This window comes from Canis lupus, chromosome 11 (assembly GCF_011100685.1).
Source record: "Canis lupus familiaris isolate Mischka breed German Shepherd chromosome 11, alternate assembly UU_Cfam_GSD_1.0, whole genome shotgun sequence".
Taxonomy (NCBI): domain Eukaryota; kingdom Metazoa; phylum Chordata; class Mammalia; order Carnivora; family Canidae; genus Canis; species Canis lupus.
In genome coordinates this window covers 60,705,786-60,718,994 of record NC_049232.1, presented here as the reverse complement: position 1 = coordinate 60,718,994, position 13,209 = coordinate 60,705,786, and the positions used below count along the sequence as shown (strand labels likewise).

At 38.4% G+C, this 13,209-nt stretch overlaps 1 pseudogene; it reads right to left on the bottom strand.

Moving 5' to 3' along the window:
- Positions 1 to 3,358: 3,358 nt before the first annotated feature.
- LOC612272 lies at positions 3,359 to 7,473 on the bottom strand (annotated as a pseudogene).
- Positions 7,474 to 13,209: the final 5,736 nt, after the last annotated feature.

Sequence of the window (13,209 nt, the reverse complement as noted above, 5' to 3'; positions counted from 1 at the left end):
TTGTAAATAATGCGGCTATAAACATTGGAGTCCATGTATCCCTTTTCCTGCTTCGTCAAAGATTAATTGGCCATATAGTTGTGGGTCCATTTCTGGGTTTTCTGTTCTATTGTTCTATGTGTCTGTTTTTATGCCAGTACCATATTGCTTTGATTACTATAGCTTTGTACTACATCTTGAAATCTGGTATTATAATACCCTCAGCTTTTTGTTCTTTCTCAAGATTTCTTTGGCTATCCAGGGTCTTTAATGGTTCCATAAAATTTTTAGAATTATTTGTTCTAGTTGTGTGAAAAATGTCGGTATTCTGATAGGGCTTGGATTAAATGTGTAGATTGCTTTTTTAAAAAAAATTTTTTTTGTAAATTTTTATTTATTTATGATAGTCACACAGAGAGAGAGAGAGAGAGGCAGAGACATAGACAGAGGGAGAAGCAGGCTCCATGCACCGGGAGCCCGACGTGGGATTCGATCCGGGGTCTCCAGGATCGCGCCCTGGGCCAAAGGCAGGCGCTAAACCACTGCGCCACCCAGGGATCCCTGTAGATTGCTTTAGACAGTATAGACATTTTAACAATGTGTTCTTCTAACCCATGAGCATGGAATATCTTCCCATTTGTTTGTGTCATCTTCAAGTTCTTTCATTAATATTTTATAGTTTTCAGATTCTAGGCCTTTCACCTCCTTACTTATGTTTAATCCTAGGCATTTTATTCTTTTTGGTGCAATTGTAAATGAGATTATTTTCTTAATTTCCCTTTCTGCTGCATCATTGTTGGTGTATACACTGTAATGAATTTCTGTATATAAGTTTTGTATACTACAGCTTTACTGAATTCATTTATCAGTAGTAGAAGTTTTTTTGGTGGAGTCTTTATGGTATCATGTCATCTACAAATGATGAAAGTTTTACTTTTTACCAAATTGGATGCCTTTTATTTCTTTTTTGTTATCTGATTGCTGTGCCTAGGACTTCCAGTACTATGCTGAATAAAAGTGGTAAGAATGGACATCCTTTCCTTGGTATTGATCTTAGAGGAAAGCTCTTGGTTTTTCATCTTTAAGTATGCTAGCTGTGGGGTTTACATATATGGTCTCTATTATATTGAGGTATGTCCCCTCCAAATCTACTTTGTTGAGACTTTTATCATGAATAAATGTTGCACTGTGTCAAATGCATTTTCTGCATCTATTGAGACAATCACATGCTTTTTATTCTTTCCCTTGATAATGTGATGTATCAGTTTGATTGATTTGTGAATATTGAACTGTGATTGCATCCCTTAAATAAATCCCATTTGACCATGGTGGATAATTTTTTAACATGTTGTTGGATTCAGTTTGCTAATATTTTGTTGAGGATTTTTACATTTATGTTCCTCTGAGATAATGACATATAGGTTTTTGTTTTTGTTTTGTGTGTGTGTCTTTATGTGGTTTTAGTATCAGCATAATGCTGGCTTCATGGAATGAGTTTGGAAGATTTCTTTCCTTTTCTATGTTTTGGAATAGTTGAGAAATAGATATTAACCTGTCTTTTTTAATAGAATTCACCTGTGAAGCCATCTGATCCTGGACTTTTGTTGGGAGTTTTTGATTACTGATTCAATTTCATTGCTTGTAATCAGTCTGTCCAAATTTTCTATTTCTTCCTGATTCAGTTTTGGAAGGGGAGATGTTTCTAGGAATTTATCAATTTCTTCTAGGTGTTCCAATTTGTCGGCATATAATTTTTTATAATGTCTCATATTTATTTGCATGTCTTTAGTGTCAGTTGTTACTTCTCTCCCTTCATTTCTCATTTTATTTATAGGAGTCATCTCTCTTTTTTTCTTGATGAGTCTGGCTGAAGTTTTATCAATTTTGTTGATCTTTTGAAAGAACCAGCTTCAGGTTTCACTGATCCTTTAGATTTTTTTGTCTCGATTGTATTTATTTCTGCTCTCATCTTTATTGCTTCCTTCATTTTACTGGCCTTTGGTTTCATTTGCTCTTTGTTTCCCAGGTCTGTTAAATGTAAGGTTAGGTTGAGATTTTTCTTGTTTCTTGAGGTAGGCCTGTATTACTTTAAACTTCCCTCTTAGAACAGTGTTTGCTGCATCCCAAAGATTTTAGACCATGTGTTTTCATTTTTATTTGCCTCCATATATTTTTTATTTCCCCTTTGATTTCTTAGTTTATCCATTTATTGTTGCATATTACTTAGCCCCTATATTCATGTTTCCAGATTTTCTCTTGTGATTTATTTCTACTCTCATACAGTTATCGTCAGAAAAGACATAATGATAGGATTTCAGTCTTTTTGAATTCATTGAGACTTGTTGTGTGGTCTAATATGTGATATGTTCTGGAGAATGTTCCAGTGCTCTTGAAAATAATGTATATTCCACTGTTTTGGGATGGAATGTTCTGCATATATCTATTAGGTCTATCTGATCCTATGTGTCGCTCAAAGCCACTGTTTCCTTGTTGATTTTCTACCTGGCTAATCTATCCATTGATTTAAAAGGGGTGTTAAAAGTTCCCTAATATTATTGAGTTACTGTGAATTTCTTCCTTTATGTCTGTTAATAATACTTTTATGTATTTAGGTGCTCTGTGTTGGGTGTATATATATTTATAATCGTTCTATCCTCTTATTGGATTGTTCCCATCATCATTACGTAGTGTCTTTTTTCTCTTGTTACAGTTTTTGTTTGAAAGTTTGTCTGATAAAAATATTGCTACCCAGCTTTCTTTTCACTTTCATTTGCATGATTGATATTTTCCATCCTTTTGCTTTCAGTCTGCTTCAGATCTGAAGCAAGTCTCTTATAGGCAGCACAGAGATCAGTCTTGTTTATTATCCTTCAGTCACACTATGTCTTTTGATTGGAACATTTAGTTCATTTACATTCAAAGAAATTATTGATAGTTATGTACCTATTGTCATTTTGTTACCTTTTTATGATTGTTTTTATAGTTTCTCTGTTCCTTCATTCTTCTTACTCTCTTCTCTTGTGGTTTTCTGTCTTTCTTTCATGAAATACTTGGATTTTTTTTGTTTTTTGTTTTTTTGTTTTTTGTTTTTCAAGGAACATTTAATAACAAGGTAGATAACATATATTTATCTAACATGGTACTTTTACATCACTGAAGCTAAAGCAAAACATCTGGTTCACTGGGTAAAAATGGCCTACTTAATGTGTGTACACTGCAGTGCAATTTTAAAAAAATACTGTAATTTTAATTTCAGAACTTCAGAATCTAAGTGTCAGTATTCTCTTTTTTTCATATGGGAAAACAAATGCTTTTGAAAAATTATTTGAAGCTTGGACAAAATTTCTGTTGCTATATCCTTAAGATCTCTCAGTAGTCTTCATGATTCAGAGGACACAAAGGAAACTTCAAATGTCAAAGACATTCCAGCTCACATGATCTCCTCAACCAGGAGGATGTTGGTGGTAATCACAGTGCAGGAGTGAAAAAGCTGTTTCTTTACACAGTAGTTATCCCATATGCCTACTTTGGCTGCTACCATTGGCTCACCTGTGCTCAAGTCTACACCCACAAGTTGACCCGATTCTAAATGTTCTGCTTGAACTTTAACTAGTGTTTCATGAAGGTCAAAGCCAGAGTTCTGAGAAAGAACCTTGGGAATAATAATCAATGTGATGCATTGGATTGTTTCCTTCATCATTAAGCGTTTCCTTCAAATGCTTGAACTCCTGGGCCCTCCCCTTTACTCTGGGCTCATATTTATTTTTTTTTTATTTTTTATTTTTTTAATTTATTTTTTATTGGTGTTCAATTTACTAACATACAGAATAACCCCCAGTGCCCGTCACCCATTCACTCCCACCCCCTGCCCTCCTCCCCTTCCACCACCCCTAGTTCGTTTCCCAGAGTTAGCAGTCTTTACGTTCTGTCTCCCTTTCTGATATTTCCCACACATTTCTTCCCCCTTCCCTTATATTCCCTTTCACTATTATTTATATTCCCCAAATGAATGAGAACATATAATGTTTGGCCTTCTCCGACTGGCTTACTTCACTCAGCATAATACCCTCCAGTTCCATCCACGTTGAAGCAAATGGTGGGTATTTGTCATTTCTAATAGCTGAGGAATATTCCATTGTATACATAAACCACATCTTCTTTATCCATTCATCTTTCGATGGACACCGAGGCTCCTTCCACAGTTTGGCTATCGTGGCCATTGCTGCTAGAAACATCGGGGTGCAGGTGTCCCGGCATTTCATTGCATTTGTATCTTTGGGGTAAATCCCCAACAGTGCAATTGCTGGGTCGTAGGGCAGGTCTATTTTTAACTGTTTGAGGAACCTCCACACAGTTTTCCAGAGTGGCTGCACCAGTTCACATTCCCACCAACAGTGTATGAGGGTTCCCTTTTCTCCACAACCTCTCCAACATTTGTTGTTTCCTGCCTTGTTAATTTTCCCCATTCTCACTGGTGTGAGGTGGTATCTCATTGTGGTTTTGATTTGTATTTCCCTGATGGCAAGTGATGCAGAGCATTTTCTCATGTGCATGTTGGCCATGTCTACGTCTTCTTCTGTGAGATTTCTGTTCATGTCTTTTGCCCATTTCATGATTGGATTGTTTGTTTCTTTGGTGTTGAGTTTAATAAGTTCTTTATAGATCTTGGAAACTAGCCCTTTATCTGATATGTCATTTGTGATTCATCATATCAGCAAGAGAAAAACCAAGAACCATATGATCCTCTCATTGGATGCAGAGAAAGCATTTGACAAAATACAGCATCCATTCCTGATCAAAACTCTTCAGAGTGTAGGGATAGAGGGAACATTCCTCGACATCTTAAAAGCCATCTATGAAAAGCCCACAGCAAATATCATTCTCAATGGGGAAGCACTGTGAGCCTTTCCCCTAAGATCAGGAACAAGACAGGGATGTCCACTGTCACCACTGCTGTTCAACATAGTACTGGAAGTCCTAGCCTCAGCAATCAGACAACAAAAAGATATTAAAGGCATTCAAATTGGCAAAGAAGAAGTCAAACTCTCCCTCTTCGCCGATGACATGATACTCTACATAGAAAACCCAAAAGTCTCCACCCCAAGATTGCTAGAACTCATACAGCAATTCGGTAGCGTGGCAGGATACAAAATCAATGCCCAGAAGTCAGTGGCATTTCTATACACTAACAATGAGACTGAAGAAAGAGAAATTAAGGAGTCAATCCCATTTACAATTGCACCCAAAAGCATAAGATACCTAGGAATAAACCTAACCAAAGATGTAAAGGATCTATACCCTCAAAACTATAGAACACTTCTGAAAGAAATTGAGGAAGACACAAAGAGATGGAAAAATATTCCATGCTCATGGATTGGCAGAATTAATATTGTGTAAATGTCAATGTTACCCAGGGTAATATACACGTTTAATGCAATCCCTATCAAAATACCATGGACTTTCTTCAGAGAGTTAGAACAAATTATTTTAAGATTTGTGTGGAATCAGAAAAGACCCCGAATAGCCAGGGGAATTTTAAAAAAGAAAACCATATCTGGGGGCATCACAATGCCAGATTTCAGGTTGTACTACAAAGCTGTGGTCATCAAGACAGTGTGGTACTGGCACAAAAAGAGACACATAGATCAGTGGAACAGAATAGAGAATCCAGAAGTGGACCCTGAACTTTATGGGCAACTAATATTCGATAAAGGAGGAAAGACTATCCATTGGAAGAAAGACAGTCTCTTCAATAAATGGTGCTGGGAAAATTGGACATCCACATGCAGAAGAATGAAACTAGACCACTCTCTTTCACCATACACAAAGATAAACTCAAAATGGATGAAAGATCTAAATGTGAGACAAGATTCCATCAAAATCCTAGAGAAGAACACAGGCAACACCCTTTTTGAACTCGGCCATAGTAACTTCTTGCAAGATACATCCACGAAGGCAAAAGAAACAAAAGCAAAAATGAACTATTGGGACTTCATCAAGATAAGAAGCTTTTGCACAGCAAAGGATACAGTCAACAAAACTCAAAGACAACCTACAGAATGGGAGAAGATATTTGCAAATGACATATCAGATAATGGGCTCATATTTAATCAAGGCTTCTGCCATTGCCACTTCAACTGTACCCACACCGGGAACTACACAGCCATCATCAATAGCATTTTTAACAGCCCTCAAGCCATCTCTTATTGCATCTTTGATTTGAGTGAGCGTGTGCTTATTTGGTCCTTTGATCAATAATGTGATGCAGCGAAGATTGTTACATTTCTCAATAAAAGTGAATTTCTCTTCTCCCAATGTATACTCATAGACAAGTCCTGCATGTCCCAAACAATCAGAATTTAGGTCATCGATAGAATTTAGAGCTACTCCACCACAATCAAGAGTCAGCCTTTCCATATTTCTCCTTGTAGCTCTATGCAGAGCTACTAAGCCTTCTTTTGCAGGAGCATCTAAGGAAAAGGGGTCAAGTCCCTTTTGATTAATAACAATGAATCCTTTATCTGAATCACCACAGACTTTCTTTTCCAGTTCTATTATTTTTTTTAACTCTATCTTCAATGAATTTTCTTTCAGCTTTTACGTTTCTCTCTCTCTTCTTCACTCTTGTAAAAAAAATCCAGAATTCACTTCTGTTTTTTCATACTCTAACTACACATTGCATGTGAGGATGTATGCATCTTCTACCCTTTTTTTCATATCAGGATGCCTTGCCCCGTGGTCCAAAACAAGACCTCTGATTAAGCTTGTATCAGTTTCAGATTTATGTTTCATCTCCATGGTCTCAACCATGAAGAGATTGATAGGTTCATCTTGTTTTCTAATGGTCAAAATCGAGTCCACTATAGCCTCTGTTAAGACATCAGCAAGTTCAGCATGCACTTTAGTAAGTAGAAATGTTCTGGCCACATCTACCATTTCTTTATCATTTCTTTGCTTACTTTGACTTGTTCCAAAAACTGAGGTGCCTTTTCCTTTGCAGCTTCAAATCCTTCTGTTATTATTCTGGGATGAAGACCTTCAGAAATGTAGAGATCCGCCTGTTTCAGTAGCTCTCCAATGATTAGGACATTGGGAGTGGTACCATCACCAGTTATGTCGTCCTGGGCTGTTGCTACTTTGGCTATTAGGGAGGCTGTTGGGTGCTGAATTTGCATTTCATGAAGAAGCACATTGTCATCTTTAGTAAGCTTGATGTCTGCAGCACCAGAAACGAGTCTGTTCAATGGGCACAAATGAATCAGTGTGACTTTCTCATCGGAGACCTAGTCCATAGTCCCACTGCAGTTGGGCTTCACCCAGATCCTCGGGAGCTGGGGCCCCTGGCTGGCTGCTTCTCTGCACCCGGCAGGCAACAGGAATGGTGCCGCACCCGCCCTCCCTTTCAGAGAAATAGCCCGCCGAGCCCTTGGGGTCTCCAGGGTGCTGGGGGTGAGCCCCGCATGCAGACTGCTTTGTTCTCTGCAGAGGCGGCATCGGTTAGAAGGGAAATGGCCTTACGACCCAGCAATTGCACTACTGGGGATTTACCCCAAAGATACAGATGCAGTGAAACTGCAGGACACCTGCACCCCGATGTTTATAGCAGCAATGTCCACAATAGCCAAACTGTGGAAGGAGCCTCGGTGCCCATTGAAAGATGAATGGATCAAGAAGCTGTGGCCTATGTATACAATGGAATATTACTCAACCATTAGAAATGACAAATCCTCACCATTTGCTTCAACGTGATGGAACTGGAGAGTATTATGCTGAGTGAAGCAAGTCAATTGGAGTAGGACAAGCATTATATGGTCTCATTCATTTGGAGAATATAAAAATTAGTGAAAGGGAATAAAAGGGAAAGGAGAGAAAATGAGTGGGAAATATCAGTGAGAGCGACAGGACATGAGAGACACCTAACTCTGGGAAATGAACAAAGGGTGGTGGAAGGGGAGGTGGGCAGGGGGTTGGGGTGACTTGGTGATGGGCACTGAGTGGGGCACTTGGTGGGATGAGCACTGGGTGATATGCTATATGTTGGCAAATAGAACTCCAATAAAAAAATTTTAAAAAAAGGAGAGAGAAGGGAAATGGCTTGAGCAGATGTGGGGCCACCTGGGGGAGTGTGGCTGGCGAGTGCAGAGGCCCTGGCCTGTGGTGCCCACCTGGTCTGCTCCCCCTCTGCCCGACCTACACCTCCTTCTGACCTACCCCGCAGCATACTTGGATTAATTCTCTTTATGTTTTGTGTATATATCATAGGTTTTGTATTTGTGGTTACCATTAGTTTTATATATATAACATCTTATGTATATAGCAGTCTATATTAAATTGATGGTCTCTTAAGTTGGAACCCATCCTAAAAGCACTATATTTTTACTCCCCCCATTTTATGTATATAATGTCATACTCTACTTTTTGTGTGTGTGTGAATCCCTTGACAGATTTTTTAGATATAATTGGTTTTACTACGTTAGTGCTTTAGCCTCCAAACTGGTTTTATAAGTGATTAATGTACTACATATATTATATGTTTGCAATTACCTGTGAAAATTTTCCTCTCATAATTTTCATATTCCTGGTTATGGCCTTTTATTTCCACTCAAAGAATTTGCTTTAACATTTCTTATAAGTCTAATTTAGTGGTAATAAACTCCCTTAACTTTTGTTTGTCTGCGAAACTACTTAATCTCTCCTTTTATTCTGAATGGTAATTTTGCCAGGTAGACTCTTGGTTGCCAGATTTGTTGTTGTTATTGTTGTTGTTGTTTTTCCTTTTATCGCTTTGAGTATATCGTGCCACTTCACTCTGGCCTGCAAAGTTTTTGCTGAAAAATCAGCTGATAGCCTTATGAGGTTTCCTTGTATATAACTAAATTTTCTTTTCTCTTGCTGCTTTTAAAATTCTCTCTTTATCACTACGTTTTCCCATTTAATTATTATGTGTTGTGTCAGCCTCCTTGAGCTAATTTGGGAAGCAGGGTTCTCTGTACTTCTGGAATCTGGTTGTCTGTTTTCTTCCCCAGATTAGGGAAGTTTTCAGATATACTGAAAATAGCTTTTCTACTCCTTCTCTCTCTTATTACTTCTGAGATCCCCATAATGTGGCTCTTATTATGTTTGATGATGTTTCTGAATTGCCTTAACCCATTCTCATTTTTATTATATTTTTAATTTTTTTTCCAAGTTAAATTTTTTATTTTTTATTCTTTTATTTTTTTAATAATAAATTTATTTTTTATTGGTGTTCATTTGCCAACATATAGAATAACACCCAGTGCTCATCCCCTCAAGTGCCCACCTCAGTGCCTGCCACCCAGTCACCCCCACCCCCTGCCCTCCTCCCTTTCCACCACCCCTAGTTCGTTTCCCAGAGTTAGGAGTCTTCCATGTTCTGTCTCTCTTTCTGATATTTCCCACTTATTTTTCTCCTTTCCCCTTTATTCCCTTTCACTATTATTTATATTCCCCAAATGAATGAGACCATATAATGTTTGTCCTTCTCCGATTGACTTTTTTCACTCAGCATAATACCCCCCAGTTCCATCCATTCTCATTTTTAAATTATTCTTTTTTCTTTCTCTTATTCAGTTTGGTTGCTTTCCATTACCCTGTGTTCTAGGTTGCTGATTCATTCTTCAGTCCACTTTGCCTGTTGTGGCAGGATTTGATCCCTGTGGTTAGGTGTTAAGGGACCTAGCTGAGGCCATCACAGGCTTATGGTTGGGTGGTATCAACAGTCAGATCAGGTGCCTGTCCTTAGTTTGTCTATTGGGGCTCAGTTACACCAAACTGCAAGGCACTATCTCTGCACTGTGAACTATAACATTTGGCTGATGGAACTGCAGGCACACTGATATATATGGTTATCTTCCCCTTCCCCAGTGTAAGAGTCACTTTGGAGTGGTGCTGGTCCCTTCCAGGCTTGCTTGCAGACATCTGCCAAATGGGGCAATTTGGAAAGAAAGGACCTGGAAGGGAACACAGGGGCAAGGGTAGGATGCAGTGCTAGCAATATAGTGAAGGGTTACGCCTAACAGGACAATTTCCCCTATGTTTTTCTTTGAGGATCAAAACGTTCACACTAGTTAATCCCGACAGCAAGAAAAGTAATAGCAAAAGTTATAGTTCTTATTTCACTGAAATCAGATAAAGATACAGAGAATGTACTGGGGAGAGTCCATCCTGTGTCAAATGAGGCTTTACAATTTTCTTTGGTAAATTTGGTAACAATTTCTTTGGTAAATCTCTCTCTTTTTAAAATTATTTTTAAAGATTTATTTATTTATTTTGAGAGAGTGAGGGAGAAAGAGTGGGAAGAGGGGCAAAGGTAGAAAGAGTCTTAAGCAGACTACAGGCTGAGCATGAAGCCTGACATATGGCTCTATCTCATGACCCTGAGATCATGACCTGAGCTGAAACCAAGAGTTGGACATTTAACTGACTATGCCACCCAGGTGCCCAAGTAAATCTCTTTCTAATATATATTAAAAAGCTTATTATAAGGCATTGGCTCATGTGATTTCAGAGATGGGCAAATTCCAAGATCTGCTAAGTGAGTCAACAAGCTGAAGACCCAGAAAAGCCAATGGTTTAGTTCCAGTCCAAGTCTGAAGGTCTGAGAACCAGAGGGCAAATGGTGTAATTTCCATCCAAAGGCTAACAGGCTCAAGACCCCCAAACAGCCCATTTTTCAATTTGAGTTTGAAGGCAAGAAAAAAGTTGGAGTCCCAGCTTGAAGGGAGTCAGGCAGAAATGCTCTCCTCTTAGTCGGAGGAAGGCTGGACTTTATGTTTTGGTCAGGCTTTCAAGTGATTGAATGAGATCTATCCACGTAAGGGGGCACAATCTGTTTAACAGTCTTCCAGTTTAAATGTTGATATTTTCCCATCAAAACGCCCTCACTGAAACACTTAGAATAACATTTTTGTTTTAGAATAACATTTGACCAAATATATAAGTACTCTGGTCCAGTCAAGTTGACACCTAAATTAACCATCACAGGCAAGCACCTAATTTAATTCTTTTCTGTGTACTTCAGGTATGCACTTGCCTCTGTCTTCAGCAGAGTCAGCATTTTATAAATTTTATAATAAAAGGTGAATGTAGCTATTAAGTATGGCATAGAAAACATTCTTTTACAGGATTAGCTGGATCATAAAGCCCAGCAAATATTTTGAAATTAATGCTGGCAATAAATACTTTTTTGCCATTGAATGTTATCAGATTATTGGGCTAGTTTTATAATGCAGATAGATTTCAAGGCACAAGCTGTTTTGAGAGTTGATATATCTTAAATATGACAGCCACACTATACTGGATTGAATAATCACCTATGATTGGTATGCTGTGTCTTAGTAGCACTTAACTCAAGGAACACAGAAACAAAGAGTTGAGCATCTAACTACCAGACACCAAAATTAAAAACAAGACACTTCATCCTACACCTATGACTTTTATCTGATTAGATCTTGCCTTTTATCTTTGCATTTTATTACTACACATTAAAAAGTCTTTCAATTAGTGGAGATGGTGTGTGTTGATTTGTTCCTTTTAATTATTCTGAAGGCAGAATCACTAGAGGGTAGATTAGGCCCATACTAAATGTAAAATTAAGGATTACATATGTTTTTAAAATGTCAAGGCACAGACAAGTAGGACTTATCAGAGATATAGGAAAAATAATTCTCCTCTTTTTGCTATTACCTATCCAAATTCTCTCTCTGAGATTAATTCTGCCTTTGTTCCTTGATTAAATCCCACGTTGGCTCCATAGGTTTTCTTATCTCTCATTTAGTAAAAAGAATATCCTCCAGTGTCAGTTCAACAATGACATATCCAATCTGGGGAAATAATCAAGACTTTGAATTTCTAGATTATTAGCTCACATCTCTCTCTCTCTCTCTCTCTCTCTCTCTCTCTCTCTCACACACACACACACACACACATACACACACAAATTTAAATGCATGAGTTCTAACTGTTAAGACAACAAAACAAATGTGGTGAGATAGCCTCCAAAATACCACCCATTCATGATCCTATTTCAGTATGAAATTGTTGCTAAATTAAGACAATCATCCAGGGATTATATTTCCCAGGCTTCCTTACCTCAAGGTAGTGCCATGGGAATGAATTCTGATCAATGAAATGTGTGCAAAACTTCTATTTCTACTTCCAGTACTAGCCCATAAAACCTACCAAGATATTCTCCCTTCTCTTCTTCTCCATCGGCTGATTGAATGTCAAGCCTTAGGGCAATCTTAGAAGCCACCTGTTGAATCTAATTGATAGGTATTTGGATGTTCATTGTAATATTTTCAAAACTTCTTAATTTTGCTTTACTTGCTTTCACCTCTCCAGCCAGGCCTTATTTGGGAAGGCTATTTTCAGTCGGGCAAGCAGTCATGCTTGAGTCATGCTCCTTCTCAATTTCCCTAACTTATTTTTGTATCCCTTCTCTCCCATATTGCTAACAATGGTTTCTGACATGACCAAGGTTCATGTGGAGAGGAAGATGCACAAGGGAGATATAAAAGAACAGACTATTTCTCTCTTGACTAGTGTTATTCTAAGCTGTAATTAAATCCTCTAGAGGAGCACCTGGGTGGCTCAGTGGTTAAGCATCTGCCTTTGGCTCAGGTTGTGATCTTGGGGTCCTGGGATTGAGTCCTGCATCAGGCTCCCTGTGGGGAGCCTGCTTCTCCCTCTGCCTGTGTCTCTGCCTTTCTGTATCTCTCATGAATAAATAAATAAAATCTTTTTTAAAATTCTCTAGATGGCAGGAGAATAAGGACTACTTTTTCTTTTTTGAAGTGCTGTGTGTGGTCTTTGGTTAGCACATCAATATCTGACACCTCCTGCATATAGTTTCCTTTCATACAAAGTCTCATTTTTCCTCCAACTAGTTTGGGGCTGTTTCTAAGACAAACATAAGGCAGTGCTCACTCTCATAATTGATGTCTGGTCTGATGAAACCAGGCCCTTAGATCTGATTAATATCAGCAGGAGTACACCTGCTTCCTAACTGAATCCTCCCTTTCTGATACTATGGTAACTTCAGGAAGCCTCTGTATTTCTCAACTGGGAGTCATACACTAGTCCTCCAAATTGCTGGGGTCGTATATAAATCTCCATCCGTGCTCACTTGAAGCTGCTAGCACTAGGCTTCAGTTGAAGTGTGAGCACCTACCACTTTTTCTCCATAAAAGTAAGGACTCAGGGTGCACA